Genomic DNA, 14230 nt, shown 5'->3' with positions numbered 1-14230 from the left:
TTGATGATAATGACGATGAGGAGAATAACATTGTGATGATGGTGATAATGTTGACGTGTATGCGATGGTGGAATCTTAAGAAACCTACACAGAATCATAAAACTTGAAAATGAGTTACATGAAAACCTTTTTCAACACCTACTGGATGCCTTGTCCAAACATGATTACACGTATATAACGATCATCATCATCGCTCGCTAGTAATGATGACGATAAAGAAATCATGATAATATTGAGAATAATAATCATTTCAACGATACCAATATTAATGGAAATAATGATAAAGAAGAGGAAGGGTTTAGAAGGTGACGATGATGAAAAGAACCATAGTGATGATGATAATAATGAAGATGGCTGGTATTGATGATGATGAGGATGATTGTAATGATAATGATGATGATGATGATGTGATGATGATGATGATGATGATGATGATGATGATGATGATGATGATGATGATGATGATGATGACGATGATAACGATGATGATAATGATGACAATGACAAAGCCAATGGCAACAACGATGACGACGATAAAGAGTTGAAGAAGTGTACCAGATGATATTCTGGTATTCATTACCATGATCATTTACCATGATCATGTGATTTCCCTGTGGTTGTTGATTTTGTAGGACCCAAGAGTTGGCATAACATTTTGTAAAACTTATCGAAGAGCCTTACCATGCAGCAGCCATGTATGTTCCAAAAGAGAAATATGAAATCATTCCAGATGAAACCAAACCATTCCGAGAACGAACAGGTCTTGAGGATACCTACATGAAACTCCGTGATGCTGCAGTCGAACAATTATAATGGGAAATGGAAATGCAATTGATATCGCCACTTGCATCTCTAACCGTCCGATTTGGCATATGTTTGTTTTGTCATCATGCTCCTCCTTTTCACCGATTTTCAAAATTGCATTGAACTTTATGAATGAGATATTAATTTGCTAAGGGACTTATTTGCTATCTGTTCGCATACTATTCCATGTAGAAAGATGGAATAGTAGATGGAATGTAGAAGATGCACAAAATATCAATTAAAACGATTATAAAACGTTTAAATAGTAACTTTAAAAATCTACTTATTAGAAAAATAAGGAAACCATTTAAAAAATATTTTGTATCATAAAATCTAAAATGTCAGTTTGTGAAATAATTGTTTTGCAAACATATAAAATAATATTTTAAAATAATATTTTGTTACAACATAAAGGGTTCATAAAAAATAACTCCCCCTAAAATTACAAAACATTTTTTTGCATAACTTGACATACATTTCGTGGATTTGAAAAATTTAAAAACCTGTGAATAAAGGAATTGTTTTTCTACCCTCCGAACGTTCTTTCGTCTGAAACTCTTTTTGTTTTGGCCAAAAATAATCACGTTTTCTAAAATGATGCTTTCAGAAAAAGTTGCACTTTTCAACATCCTCATTTATGTCAAAATTAGCTTCAACAAATCATTATTTTGCACTACCTGATGGATGCACTGGGTGAATAAAGAGTTCAAAGAAAAAAAGGTGAAGGAAAAAAACCCCAATTAATTCAATTGTAACATTGATACCGAGAAAGTTTTGTACATTAAAGTTGTTTTTAAACTTCCGTTGTCCGACCTGTGCGCCAAGCGTCTACGAGCGTACACACAGAAAAATAAGCAACCACGCTGATTGGCTGATCAACGCACCTGACAAGTCGGTTGACCCATTGGTTGTCTGTTCAGCGCGTAGTAGGCGACCTTGTCACTTTTACGCGATCGCAATTCACCAGCGCGTACCCCGACCACGGAAGTTAAAAAATAAAAACTTTACATGTATGGGATGTTGAAAAGCGCAACTTTATTTAAAGCATAATTTTAAAGTGATTATTTTTGACCAAAACAAAAAGATTTTGAGAAGGGATAACTTTAGTAGGATAGCAAAAAGATGCCTCTATTCACAGGTTTTTAAATTTTTCAAATCAACAAAATGAATGTTAAGTTATGCAAAGAAATTTTTTGTAATTCCTAAATTGATTTTACCATTTTTGAAACACCGGCTCAATAAAATCTTCTAGAAAAACCCCGTACACTGATGTCAATTAGTCATTGTTTTATACTGCAAAATGATTAAGGAAAACAAAAACACCATTAAATAAATCAAAAAATTGATATCGAGAATGTTTTTGTACATTAAATGTATATGATGTGGAAAAGTACAACTTTTTCTGAAAGCATCATTTTTGAAAAATGTGATTATTTTTGGCCCAAACAAAAATATTTTTTAAGGAAAGAACTTTATGAGGGTAGGAAAATGATTCCTTTATTCACAGGTTTTAGATTTTTCAAAACAACGAAATGTATGTCAAGTTATGCAAAGAAATGTCTTGTAATTTTAGGGGGGTATTTTTTGTGAACCCTTTATTTGGAGCAACCTTTTTAAAAATGTTACTATAATAAACTTTGAACGATTTGCAAATTGTATGCATCTTGATTTTTTCTCCGTTTTCGTATTATTTTTGTCAAATAGAATAGTTTGTGATCATAGACCCACAGGCGTTTGCAAAATGGCGACCTAAAATAAATGCATGCTGGTGATTATTATTATTATTATTATTATTATTATTATTATTATTATTATTATTATTATTATTATTATAGTTTAATATGACCATATATTTGATTAGATTTACGCTAGAGAAATACGAATTATTCCTTTTGACACCAAGCAATTCCGCGAACGAGCAGATCTTGAGGATAGTTAACGGAAATGCAATATCGTCAGATTAAGGGATCTAAAATGAGCGTTTATTGTGTTTCGACAGTATTTTTTGTGGGACATGAGAGCACCTCAGACCTATCGAATTGCATTCTGAATACGAAGCATGTCTTTCTGATATCAAATAATTTTCATGTTTTGAAAATCACAATATGTGACCCGGCAGCACAAACGAGCCGTAAATTCCCTAAATTGTATTCTGAGTTATGGTGTAAAATGTGTACGAAGGTCGTATTCATCGGTCACTTAAGCTGGCGCGACATCTGTCTTATTTTGATAGTCACAACACCAATCAATAATCCTATTATTGAAGTGGATAATAAGCTTCTACCTTAGATGGCTATAGAACTTTTAATAGCTCTGGTCTTTGTTTGCTTTTTTGCTAAATCCTTTTCAAGTGGTGGGTTATTTGTATAGGTATGCATAACCAACAATTAACAATGAGAGAACCTTCGTTGACTTGGGGATGATTTGAAATGACCGCCAATTATGACTGTTTGATATTTATTGCCAGCAATGTGGAAAAAGAGACACACATAGAAACGGAAAAAGCTATAATTTTGTTGAAGGAGCAAAGTTTAACTAACCATAACTCCGCTTCTGGATATCGTTTGAAGTCAAATGATATACCATTTTAAAGTTTATGATGTTTATTCTTTAAACACGAAATAAAACAAAATTGACCGGGGGAGGAATTTACGGCTCATTCGCCGTGGACGGTCACATATAATACAAATTTTATGACAAATTATAAAATTTGATATTTTTCAAATTTTGATATATAACAGTCCTCGAAGTAAATTATATAAATCTAATGACATATTCTTAAAGTGTATGTAGCAGGAGGGAAAGCCGACGGTTGACCTTTCATATTGAAATTTTCCCAAAAATACCTAATTTTTTTTGGTGTTTTGGGAACAAAATCCATATCTTCAATACGAAAGGTCAAAATTTTCAATTGATCGTCGGCTTTTCATCCCACCTACATACACTTTGAGTATAAATCATCAGATTTATAAAGTTTACTTCAAGTACTGTTAAATATCAAAAATATCAATTTTTAATGATTTGCCATAAAATGTGTATTAAATTGCGAATTTCAAAAAAAATCAAAATTAATTGATATCAGAATGACATTCTTCGTATTCAGAGTGCAATTCGATATGTCTGATGTGCTCTAATGTCCCACAATAAATACTGTCCAAACGTTCATACCCCAGCCCTTAATGGGACAGTTTTGAATTATTGGGGAATTGGGTACGTTGACTTGTCATAGAATACTCTTACCTTTCAAAAGTTTGCAAACTTTGTTTAAACCTAATAGCCCTAACCGACTTATTTTGTTGTTTTCATTCTTTGCTTTTCACGTACTTTTCTGTATGTAAAGATTTCTTTCAATTACTGACATTTTTACAATGTATTTGACAACACGAAATGTATTTACCAATTTTCGACATCATGTAATTATTTTCCCATTTGAAATTCACCACATATATGACTGTATATAACATGACAACCATGTGAGCACTATGTGAGTAATCCTCCCGTGCCAATCAGTGATAATAAACTGCTACCTATAGTTGGGTTGCTCTATGAAAAAGGACATGAAATTGTACCCATGGATCCCTACTGATAAGCTGTCAGTAAAAGCTTCGAAGTGTGACCACTAAAAAGGTAAAGGAGACGATCCTGTTTAAACAGTGATCGGAGTGCCCATCTCTCTTTCATTGGGCCAGACTCAGTATAATGTTGCTATAGAGGGATCACTACACCTCCACAGCGATTCTGTTACCTTCCCAGCATTTATGAATGCCGGTACCCATTTATACACCTGGGTGGAGAGGAGTAATCGAGATAAAGTGCCTTACTCAAGGGCTACCGACCTTCCGATTATGAGTCGTTACCCGTTCCGCTCGGCCACCGTGACCACTAATTCAACAATTATCATCCTTGAGGCAATGAGCGATTAACTAACCAGACCAGGAACAGAGAGCAAGCACAAGGGGTAATTATCAGTAATTGGGGTAGATTAGTGACTTAGATCTTATGTTCTTTTTCATAGAACAATGTAATGCGATGTCGAAAGAATGAATGACTGATCTTCACAATCATTGATCAGTTGAAGTTACAAGTCTTGAACTTGTACTTCCACTCCAGACATGGACCTAAATGTGGATGAACATTCTGCCTGTGCAGTAGAGATTTGTAACTTTGCTATGTATATTAGTGACCCGGCAGCACAAACGAGCCGTAAATTCCCTAAATTGTATTCTGAGTTATGGTGTAAAATGTGTACGAAGGTCGTATTCATCGGTCACTTAAGCTGGCGCGACATCTGTCTTATTTCATAGTCACAACACCAATCAATAATCCTATTATTGAAGTGGATAAAGGCCAGCTTACACGATGCAATTTTCCATGCAATTGCCTGTTGCACAGACCTTGGAAAAAGATTGCTCCGTGTATTTTGGATTTGCAAGGAATTAATCCCCCAAGCATCAGGCAAATTAATCCCCCGAGCAACAGGCAAAAAGGTAGAGACATGCTCTACTTTCAATTAAACCAAGGTTGTTGCATGCAATCAGATAATAAATTTTGAACGATTTCAAAATTCCACTTCCATACTGTCAAATAAACCTATAGAGCAATAAGATAAGATCGCGCTTGCATAAGATCGCGCTTTACCCAAAACCGCGTACATCGCAGCCAGGACTGCTCCCCGTAGATGACGATGATATGATGTGAATGATGATGATAAAGACAATGATATTGTTAGCATTCCGTTTTGAATGCTAACGTGACCGTCGAATCATAACTTATACAAAAATACCTCTTCGTTTTCTATTAAATGCAATTTTGTAAGGCCAATTTTTAGAACACCCTGTACATGCTGTAAGAGAGATATGCGAGTATTGTACACATCGTACACATTGTACTCTGCCCGTTGCAGTTTGATCACCCTGTTGTAATTGAACTTGTCCGAAGCGCTGGTCAGTAAACATCAAACAAATTTCATCTGTACGGTTGAAGGTCGCATTTTGGTTCGGAAGAGATATTCAATGTACGTACTTACATTAATTCAATCAACAGCGTAAGAAACATTATGGATATTGCAGGAAAAGTAGCGCTTGTTACAGGTGGAGCAAGAGGCATTGGGAAAGCTATGGTAGAAATAATGCTTCAAAAACAAGCAAAGGTAATTACATGTCTATATAATTGTTACTTGTCAGTAACAACACATTTGAAACACCATGTCATTAACGACGGGATTCCATTCCATTGTTAACGACGGATTCCATTCCTTTGTTCACTTACAATAGTTTTCTCTTATGATATAACAGGAAGTAGGTTCCTTTACATTCTTTGTTCTTTGAGAACAATATATTGTGACATAAACAGGAAGTCACAGAAAGTGCTTGTTTGTTCACAACAATAGACTTCTCTGTTAGCCAATCATATGGCAGCATCTTATTTTCCCTGTATATAAGACTTGCTTTTTCAATTCTGTCTTTAGTCCTGATGAAGTCAGAGCCACATCTGACGAAAGCTTGACCATTTTCACACAGTGATTGGCTGCACTGTAGTTTCCACCGGTAATGTGATATCCGACGACGGCGCATCCGAATAAAAATCAGCAATCAAAGTTCATTTTAGGGAATGTGCGATATTATGTACTAGCCGTAGGGCAAGCGAATTAAGCGAATTAGGTATGACGGTGTCCCCCCGGGTGTCCCGGGGGATGATATATAAATTTAATAACGTGGGATGGCAATGACTTGCGACATGTTGACAGGGGTTAAAGATTTCTTGGGGAAGAGGAGAAATTTTAGCACTCTATTGTTTTAACACATGGAACTTTAAAATGATTGCTCAGGCTCCTGACAAGTTAACCCGTTTACAATATTTTGAATTTCACAATTCTTTTGTAGGCAGTATTCATTATAGATATTGATGAAGAAGTTATAAGAGAAACGCAGACAGAACTAGAAAAGGAGTTCGGTACAGGACGAATTCATGTTTGCAAATGTGACGTGACATCGAAAGACCAAATGGAAGGTACGAGACATTACGGGCAAAAATATAAATAAATAAATAAATAATGGTCTTTTATCCAAAACTTGTCTACATATACCTTGTAAATTAAAGTAACACAACACAGTTAAAAGTCATTTTATGAATGAACAAATGTGTTATAGAAGTGCATTGTAGGTGAGCATGGTTGAGATCCTAGAATGGGGTAACAAGGACTATAAATGATAAAGAGAGTCAGCGGTTTTTGTTATAGAAGAACGGCACTTGTTTACATTTTGAGAGCGTGATTGGCTGAATTAAATCGTCTGACAATCATAGCAACAAACCGATGATCTGATTGGCCGATTGTGCGTCAAATCGTTTGTTGGCGCAGATCAGCGCCTTTGAAGTGAACACAAAGCTCCGCGTATGTCGCTCATTAACCGGGCGCTCGGGTTAATATGAGCAAGGACTGCCGTTCTTTTCTGAAACCCAGTGTAGTTGATACAAAGGGGAAACATTTCAGGTAATTATTGTGTAATTTGTAGCATGTATTTGCATTGCAAAGAGAAGTTTACAGTATACCTGAGACACTTGAAATCTTTTTACTTGCTGAGTACCGTCTGATACCCTATGAGATAGCCAGGAAGGAGAGTCTGCTGCGTGGTTAACTTGAATTGTTACAAAATCACGGTTTTGATCGGTTGCCATTCAAAATGTCGTACTAAATGTTGACACTGAGTAAATTTTCGAAATTTCTTAATTTTTGTAACAATGTATAAATTGTTTCGTTTTCTATGTCACAAAATAGTATATTGCGTAATGTTTGACAGCAGCTTCAGGCTAGCTGTAAAAAAATACTACACATAGCTAGTCTGAGACTAAGTAACACATAGAAATCATTGTTTTCCCACGCAGAATGTTTCAAACAAGTCATAGCAACATACAACAACCTTCATATCGTGTGTAATAATGCGGGAATAGTGAATGAAGCTGATTGGGAAAAGATGCTACAAGTAAATTTGGTAGGTCATTTTTAATGTACATATACGTATTAGACACTGAGACATAAGAAAATTATTATTTGTCATATTCTTTTGAATGAAATCAAAAACGGAAACTATATTAAACTTAACAAAACTCACTCAAGCATATCGATATACCAGTCCCTTGCCCTTGTTGATAAACATTGAGGTCAACTCACCCCATACATACAAGTATACATTTTTGTACAATTAACAGCGGAGGGGTAGAGAAGAGGAATTAATAGACTTAAGGCAATACCATGTATAATTGCTTCTTTTGCACTTCTGAAGAGAGTTTGAGTGCAGCTTCGATGTTACATTTCTGTGCAGCACATTGAAGGTGAAAGTTGCGGTGGAGGAGTCTAAGACTAAAATAACTAAACTAAAATATACGAATTAGCGAAAAGTTCTTTAAAAAATAGTGCCCAAGCTGTAAAAGATGGATATACACCATCATTATGATGTATTCCATTCTCACAACATGAACACAACATTTATTTTACATCTTGTTCTTTTTACTGATCCTAAATAGAACGGTGTTATAATCGGTACCAAGTTAGCTGTGCAGTACATGGAAGGCGAAAGTTCCGGTGGAGGTGTTATCATAAACACTTCCTCTGAAGCCGGTGAGAATTGTTATACGAAATCATCATAAAAAATTCCTATATAAACCGGATGTGCAATGCAAAAACAAAATGCATGAGACGATGACGCCCTCTACTGTCAGCATAATAAAAGGACATTTTATAGTTATCCATCTTTCGTTAGTATGGAAACCACAACATTACTATAATCATTTAATGAAAATGTTTTAGATGACCTGCACGTATTTATAATCTCGTTCTTTAGCGTTCTCCCTTGCGGCTTTGGTACCAGTATATGTGACATCTAAATATGCCATTTTGGGTTTTACCAGAGAAATTGCTGTAAGTATTATGCATTTGCCAAAACAGACAAAAATTTAAAAAACAACAACAAATGTTTAAAAAATAATGCATCAAGAAATATTTGAGGATGATAAGTTAGCCTCGTTAGAAGGCGATGCTTTTTCCGGTTTTTTGTTTTGTTTTGTTTTTTGTTTTGTTTTTTGTTTTTGGCCTCTTGATTTATTTTTATTTTGATGTCTTCATATCTGTCTTCGTTGTCATGGTTCTGAGAAATATCCTGAGATAATTGTTAATTCCAACCAGTTTTTATGTCCTACTCTCAACAATATAACGTTCTCGGTGTATCATAAGCTCTTTCTAGTTCTTTCTTGCTGCATATTCCGATGTCTTCATAACTGTCTTCGTTGTCATGGTTCTAAGAAAATATCATGAGATAATTGCTTATTCCAACCAGTTTTTATGTCCTACTCTCAACAATGCCAAGTTCTCGGTGTATCATAAGCTCCTTCTAGTTCTTTCTTGCTGCATATTCCGTAGTCATCATAACTGTCTTCGCTGTCATGGTTCTAAGTTTTTATGTCCTAATCTCAACAATGTAAAGTTCTCGGTGTACAAGCTGTATCAAAATGATTGGTACCCATTATTTTCGTTGATAATACATGAATCTGACACTTCAAAATTTAACATAAGATACAAATAATTTGTAGTTTATTTGTATAAACTATACATTTTGGGCATTTCAAGAGTATCCAATTTTGTATTTAAAAGAGGCAGGCTTTTCAATAAACATCAAAATTGATGGGTACTAATCATTTTGATACACACTGTATTATAGGCTCCATCTAATTCTTTCTTAGAGGACGAGATATGAAGACATCTGAATAAAAATAAATCTAGAAGCACACAAAATTTCTAACCTCTACATTAGACTAGGTCTTGCTCTCGGCGGTCTAGGGTTGCAACAATTTAAATAAAACAATTTAAATACAACGTTTTAAAAATATTTCCATGACTATATATATAACCCGATATAAGTGTCGTATTAATTTAGATGAGTGAAATGTACCATCTTGATCACTGATTTCAATGATCAGCGTTTTTCTGATTGAAATGCTCCAGCGAATTATAACAACAAGCCTAAATAGGACACTCTGATCAATTTGTTCATTTTACAAAACAGTGCAAATATTTTGATGAATTTTCCGAAGTTCGCACACCTCATGTCCAATGCAGCGATCCTGTCATATACAGAGTGTCACTGAAAGGTTGAGGAATATAGCAGCTATCACATACTCTTTGAAGTTTGATAATTGATCGCTCCGTTTTTGAAGCATTTTACGAAACTATATACCTGATTTTCAATCCGTTCCACTACACGGAGTCAAAATTTTTCAATGACATTATAGATGATAGGCAGAGATTAGCACTCCGAATATCCGTAGAAAAGTTTAAAAATGAGGGAGTTACGTAAATTTCTTATAATTTCACGAATGGTGTGGTCAATATTTGTCAAATTCAAAGAGTATCGGGAAGAGTATAGATGATGTATTCCTCATACATACCAGTTATTTAGTTATGTTTAGTTGTGGCGTTAAATACACAAACAATTATGTCCCGACGATACAGTTCTTTCAGGGACACCCTGTACTATATCTTTGAAACGTACAGGGACTTAGCCAAGGCCTTTTCAAACACGCGGAGCCATTCAAAAATTAGGAAGGAAAAGGGACAACAGTGGGAGAAAAGAGGGGAGAGAAGTGGGAAACGGGATATAGAAAAGGAGAACAAAAATATACTTTGACGACATTGATATAATCTCGCCCACCAAGAGCAATACGCCTGGCTACATTCTTGACAGGAAATTCAAAATATAAGATTCAATTTGCATAAATAACAGGAATAATGATTACACAAAACCGATGCTATTTAACTGTCTTCTTATGTAGACTTTTGATCCAATCGTGGTGCGAAAGAAGATTCGAGTGAACGCATTGTGTCCTCCTGGAATATTTTCAAATTTACATAGAACCATGAGACTGGAAAACGATTTATATGAAAATATTTTTCAACCCCTAATGGACGCCTTTTCCAAGAATGATTACACGTACGTATAGTACTGCTGGCTAGTAATGGTGGTGATGAAGAAAATGATGATGATATTGATAATAGTAACACCAACGATGTGATAATGATGAGCTATGATGTCAGTTATGACGAATAATGATGACGACGACGACGCTCGTGTTGATGATAATGATAACAAGGAGGACTGTGATACTGATCATGACGATGATAATGTTGGCGGGGATGCTGTGTTGGTTATGATCAAGGAGGTTAGATATAGAAAGGAGAAGAAATAGATTACGTAACGCATATTGTTCCTTTGTGCCAATTAGAGTTCCCGCCAAGCTATTCATCGAGAGGTACCTTTTGTTCGGGACAAAGGGCTTCCGCCATTAAATCGGTAACTGACCTGACAGCGTATTAACGCTATATAGGCAGGCTACTGTCAATGAGTGACCAAACGAAAGTCACGTGAAAGCGCCTACACGGACGAGAGGTACCTTTTGTCCCTATACATCCCAAGGGTGTAATTGAGTAGCCGTATAAGCACAAAAGGCACACATTAGCCGTGGGTGCTTAGTTTGTTATCACCCACTGACTTTAGGTGCTTCATTTAAATCAATTGAATGCGTTTGATGATCGATTGCAAATCAGAATTCAGGCTGCCATGTCCAGTTTGTCCACATGTCTTTAGTACTGTATAATGGTAATACTAGCTACGTATAAGCCTACATGTAACATATAATAAGTACTGGCGTAGGCCTATATAAAAGTTGTTTCACTAATTGATATTTAATTTTATTCTAAGAAGGCGATTGGCATAAACAGTGCGTTGCCCAAGGGGGCAGCTCTTCTGTGAGAGGTCTTGGGAGGGGATGAGGGAGGAAGAGGTGGAGGAGGAGATATGGAGAATGAGAGGGGGACTGGAGGAAGAGAGAAAGAGGAAGAAATGAAGAGAAATAAATAAATAATTAGAAGCAAATAAATAGAAAGATAAGGAAATGATAGGAATGAGAGGGGACAAAAAGTAAGAGGGAATGGAGAAGGGAATGGAGAAAAGGAGAGGGAGTGATACTTTAGCAAGGAAATAATAAGTACAGAGAAAGGAAAAGAAAGGAATGATAAATAAATGTAGGCCTAATAATAATTATTATAAAAACTAAACACAGCCCCCCCCCCCCCACATAGGCCTAACAATAACAGCACTATAGGCAGCCATTCGATGATGTCAATGCCTTTATGCGTTACGTAATTAAAACGCCCAGTTAGATGTACTTCACACCTGCCAAGCACAAGTCACCCAATTTCGAAAATTGGACGTTGAATGTACACTCTCATGAATATTGATTGGCAACATTTTCCAATATATCAGCGCTCAAATCGGAAACAATAGAACAATAGACCTTACAGTGCGTTGGTTATGATCAAGATCATGAGCATGAGGAGGATCGTCATGATGACTAGTATTATAACAGTGTTGACGACGCCGTCGACGACGAAAGGTATGAGGAAGTGTATAACGACGACAATGTTTTATTGAAGGTAGTGGTTGTGACGGCGTGGTTCTGGTACTCATTATTACTATACCTCATAAATATGTATTAGGTAATCCAGACATCTTATTGGTTAATAACGCCAGCGTCCGAGTACGGTATTTTTACTACTTCCCAACGCCTGTGCGATTACGTGCATACTGCAGTTACTGTCCGTTTTCCTATACACAATACACAGTGCTCTCACCATTGACGCGTGACCCCTACAAATGATGTACGTTGCAAGAATGGGCACTTGCCTAGTTAACATCACTGTGTGAAAAATAACCAGCCAATATGTTAGCTATTCTCCAAACTTCTAGCAAATATATTTCTCTAACATGACCTAAAATTACAGCTAGGTTAGATGTTCAGAAATAGTCGCACTTTTGTAAAATATGAGTAAGGGCAAGGCATAGCTAGCCAACTCCCCGTGTTAATTGAATGGAGATTTGACCGAAAATATTGGTATCGGACCGCTCACTTCTGAAGGATGCCACAAAAAACGGTACAAGCTACATCTTAACTATTCTCTGGCAATCATCATGATGAGTTTCTTATATAGTATGCCGAAATTGGGTACTGTAGGTGATTGACAAAGGGTCGCACTTTTCTGATAAATAAGTGACAGTGAACATGAAATATCAGCGCCCATAAACCCAAGTTAGTAGCTAGTTAGTGGAGGCCGTCACGGGACTGATTATTGATTATTGAAGTGCCTTATTAATAGATACGCACGATTTAGGGCAAGAAAAACAAACCGGGACACTTTTGGAGACATCATCATCATCATCATCATCATCATCATCATCATCATCATCATCATCATCATCATCATCATCATCGACATCATCATCATCATCATCACTTTCTACATTTTTTCTAAACAACATAGGGCCTACCGTTTTAATAAGATTTTTTCTTGAAATGCATGTAACTATAATTATTGTTTAGAGCGTGATGAAATAAAACATCACGATTTTCATCACAAAACAAATATAATGCATAAGAAATTTTAGAGCGTGATGATGAAATAAAACATCACGATTTTCATCCCGAAACAAAGTAATACATAAGAAATCAATTTTTCGTGAGTGATGAAATAAAACATCAAAATTGTCATCACGAAACAAAGTAATACATGAGAAATCGTTTGTTTTAAAGCGTGATGAAAGTAATAGGCCTACAAAAGAAATACATTTTTCGAGAGTGATTAAATAAAACATCACGATTTTCATCACGGAACAAAGTAATACATAAGACATCGTTTGTTTGATTGCAATCAACCGCGACAGTTCGTCTCACACACATAACAATGCACTGCGATCAAATAGGTTGATGACAACATTTGATTGAATGGACTGCACTGCGCCATGATTACGTGCACCGGTTCAAATCCTTTGTTTGGAGCCAATCAATAATTTCACTCTATGCAAATTAGAGTTTACACACGCTGCAGCTGGGGTAATCGACCGAAGCTGATTGCCGTTAGTGATCGAATGCATGAGCTTATTTGCTTTACTGAATCGATTTACTGGATTAATTTCCTGTTAACTGGGTTTAATGCCACAAAGGTCGAATCGCCTTTGCCATGGACCATGACTGCATCATGGCACGCGGGGAAGTAGTAAAAACTTCCGCTAACTACTACTAGTAACTGTCTCGACCCCGCGAGTCACCGTTCCTTCAGACGTAGCATGCTACACAACGGCAAAATATTAAGCTTATTTATCATGCCGGTCGGCACGTTGAATGGTGTGTGTTTTTACTTTTGTTTACGATTTTACCGTGATAGTGAAAATATTTATGAGGTATAGTAAAACAAATACAACATGTTTCATTTCGTGGAAGTAGTCAAAACTACTGGTCCCTCGGTGTTGGATGATTTGTCTACTTCAATCCGCTGACGCGACGGGAAGTAGTCTAATCTACTTCCCCTCAAAACATGTTGTAT

The 14230-nt window shown here is 36.1% G+C and overlaps 1 long non-coding RNA gene across 1 annotated transcript; it reads left to right on the top strand.

Annotated features, from left to right (window-relative positions):
- The first annotated feature begins 6697 nt into the window (after positions 1–6697).
- Positions 6698–8392, top strand: LOC140137514 (uncharacterized). The gene is made up of 3 exons (XR_011856855.1): positions 6698–6813; positions 7687–7793; positions 8326–8392. It is a non-coding gene; the product is annotated as an uncharacterized lncRNA (long non-coding RNA).
- The last annotated feature ends 5838 nt before the right edge of the window (positions 8393–14230 follow it).

This window comes from Amphiura filiformis, chromosome 17 (assembly GCF_039555335.1).
Source record: "Amphiura filiformis chromosome 17, Afil_fr2py, whole genome shotgun sequence".
In the NCBI taxonomy this organism is placed as follows: domain Eukaryota; kingdom Metazoa; phylum Echinodermata; class Ophiuroidea; order Amphilepidida; family Amphiuridae; genus Amphiura; species Amphiura filiformis.
This window is presented reverse-complemented; position numbering and strand designations above follow the sequence as displayed.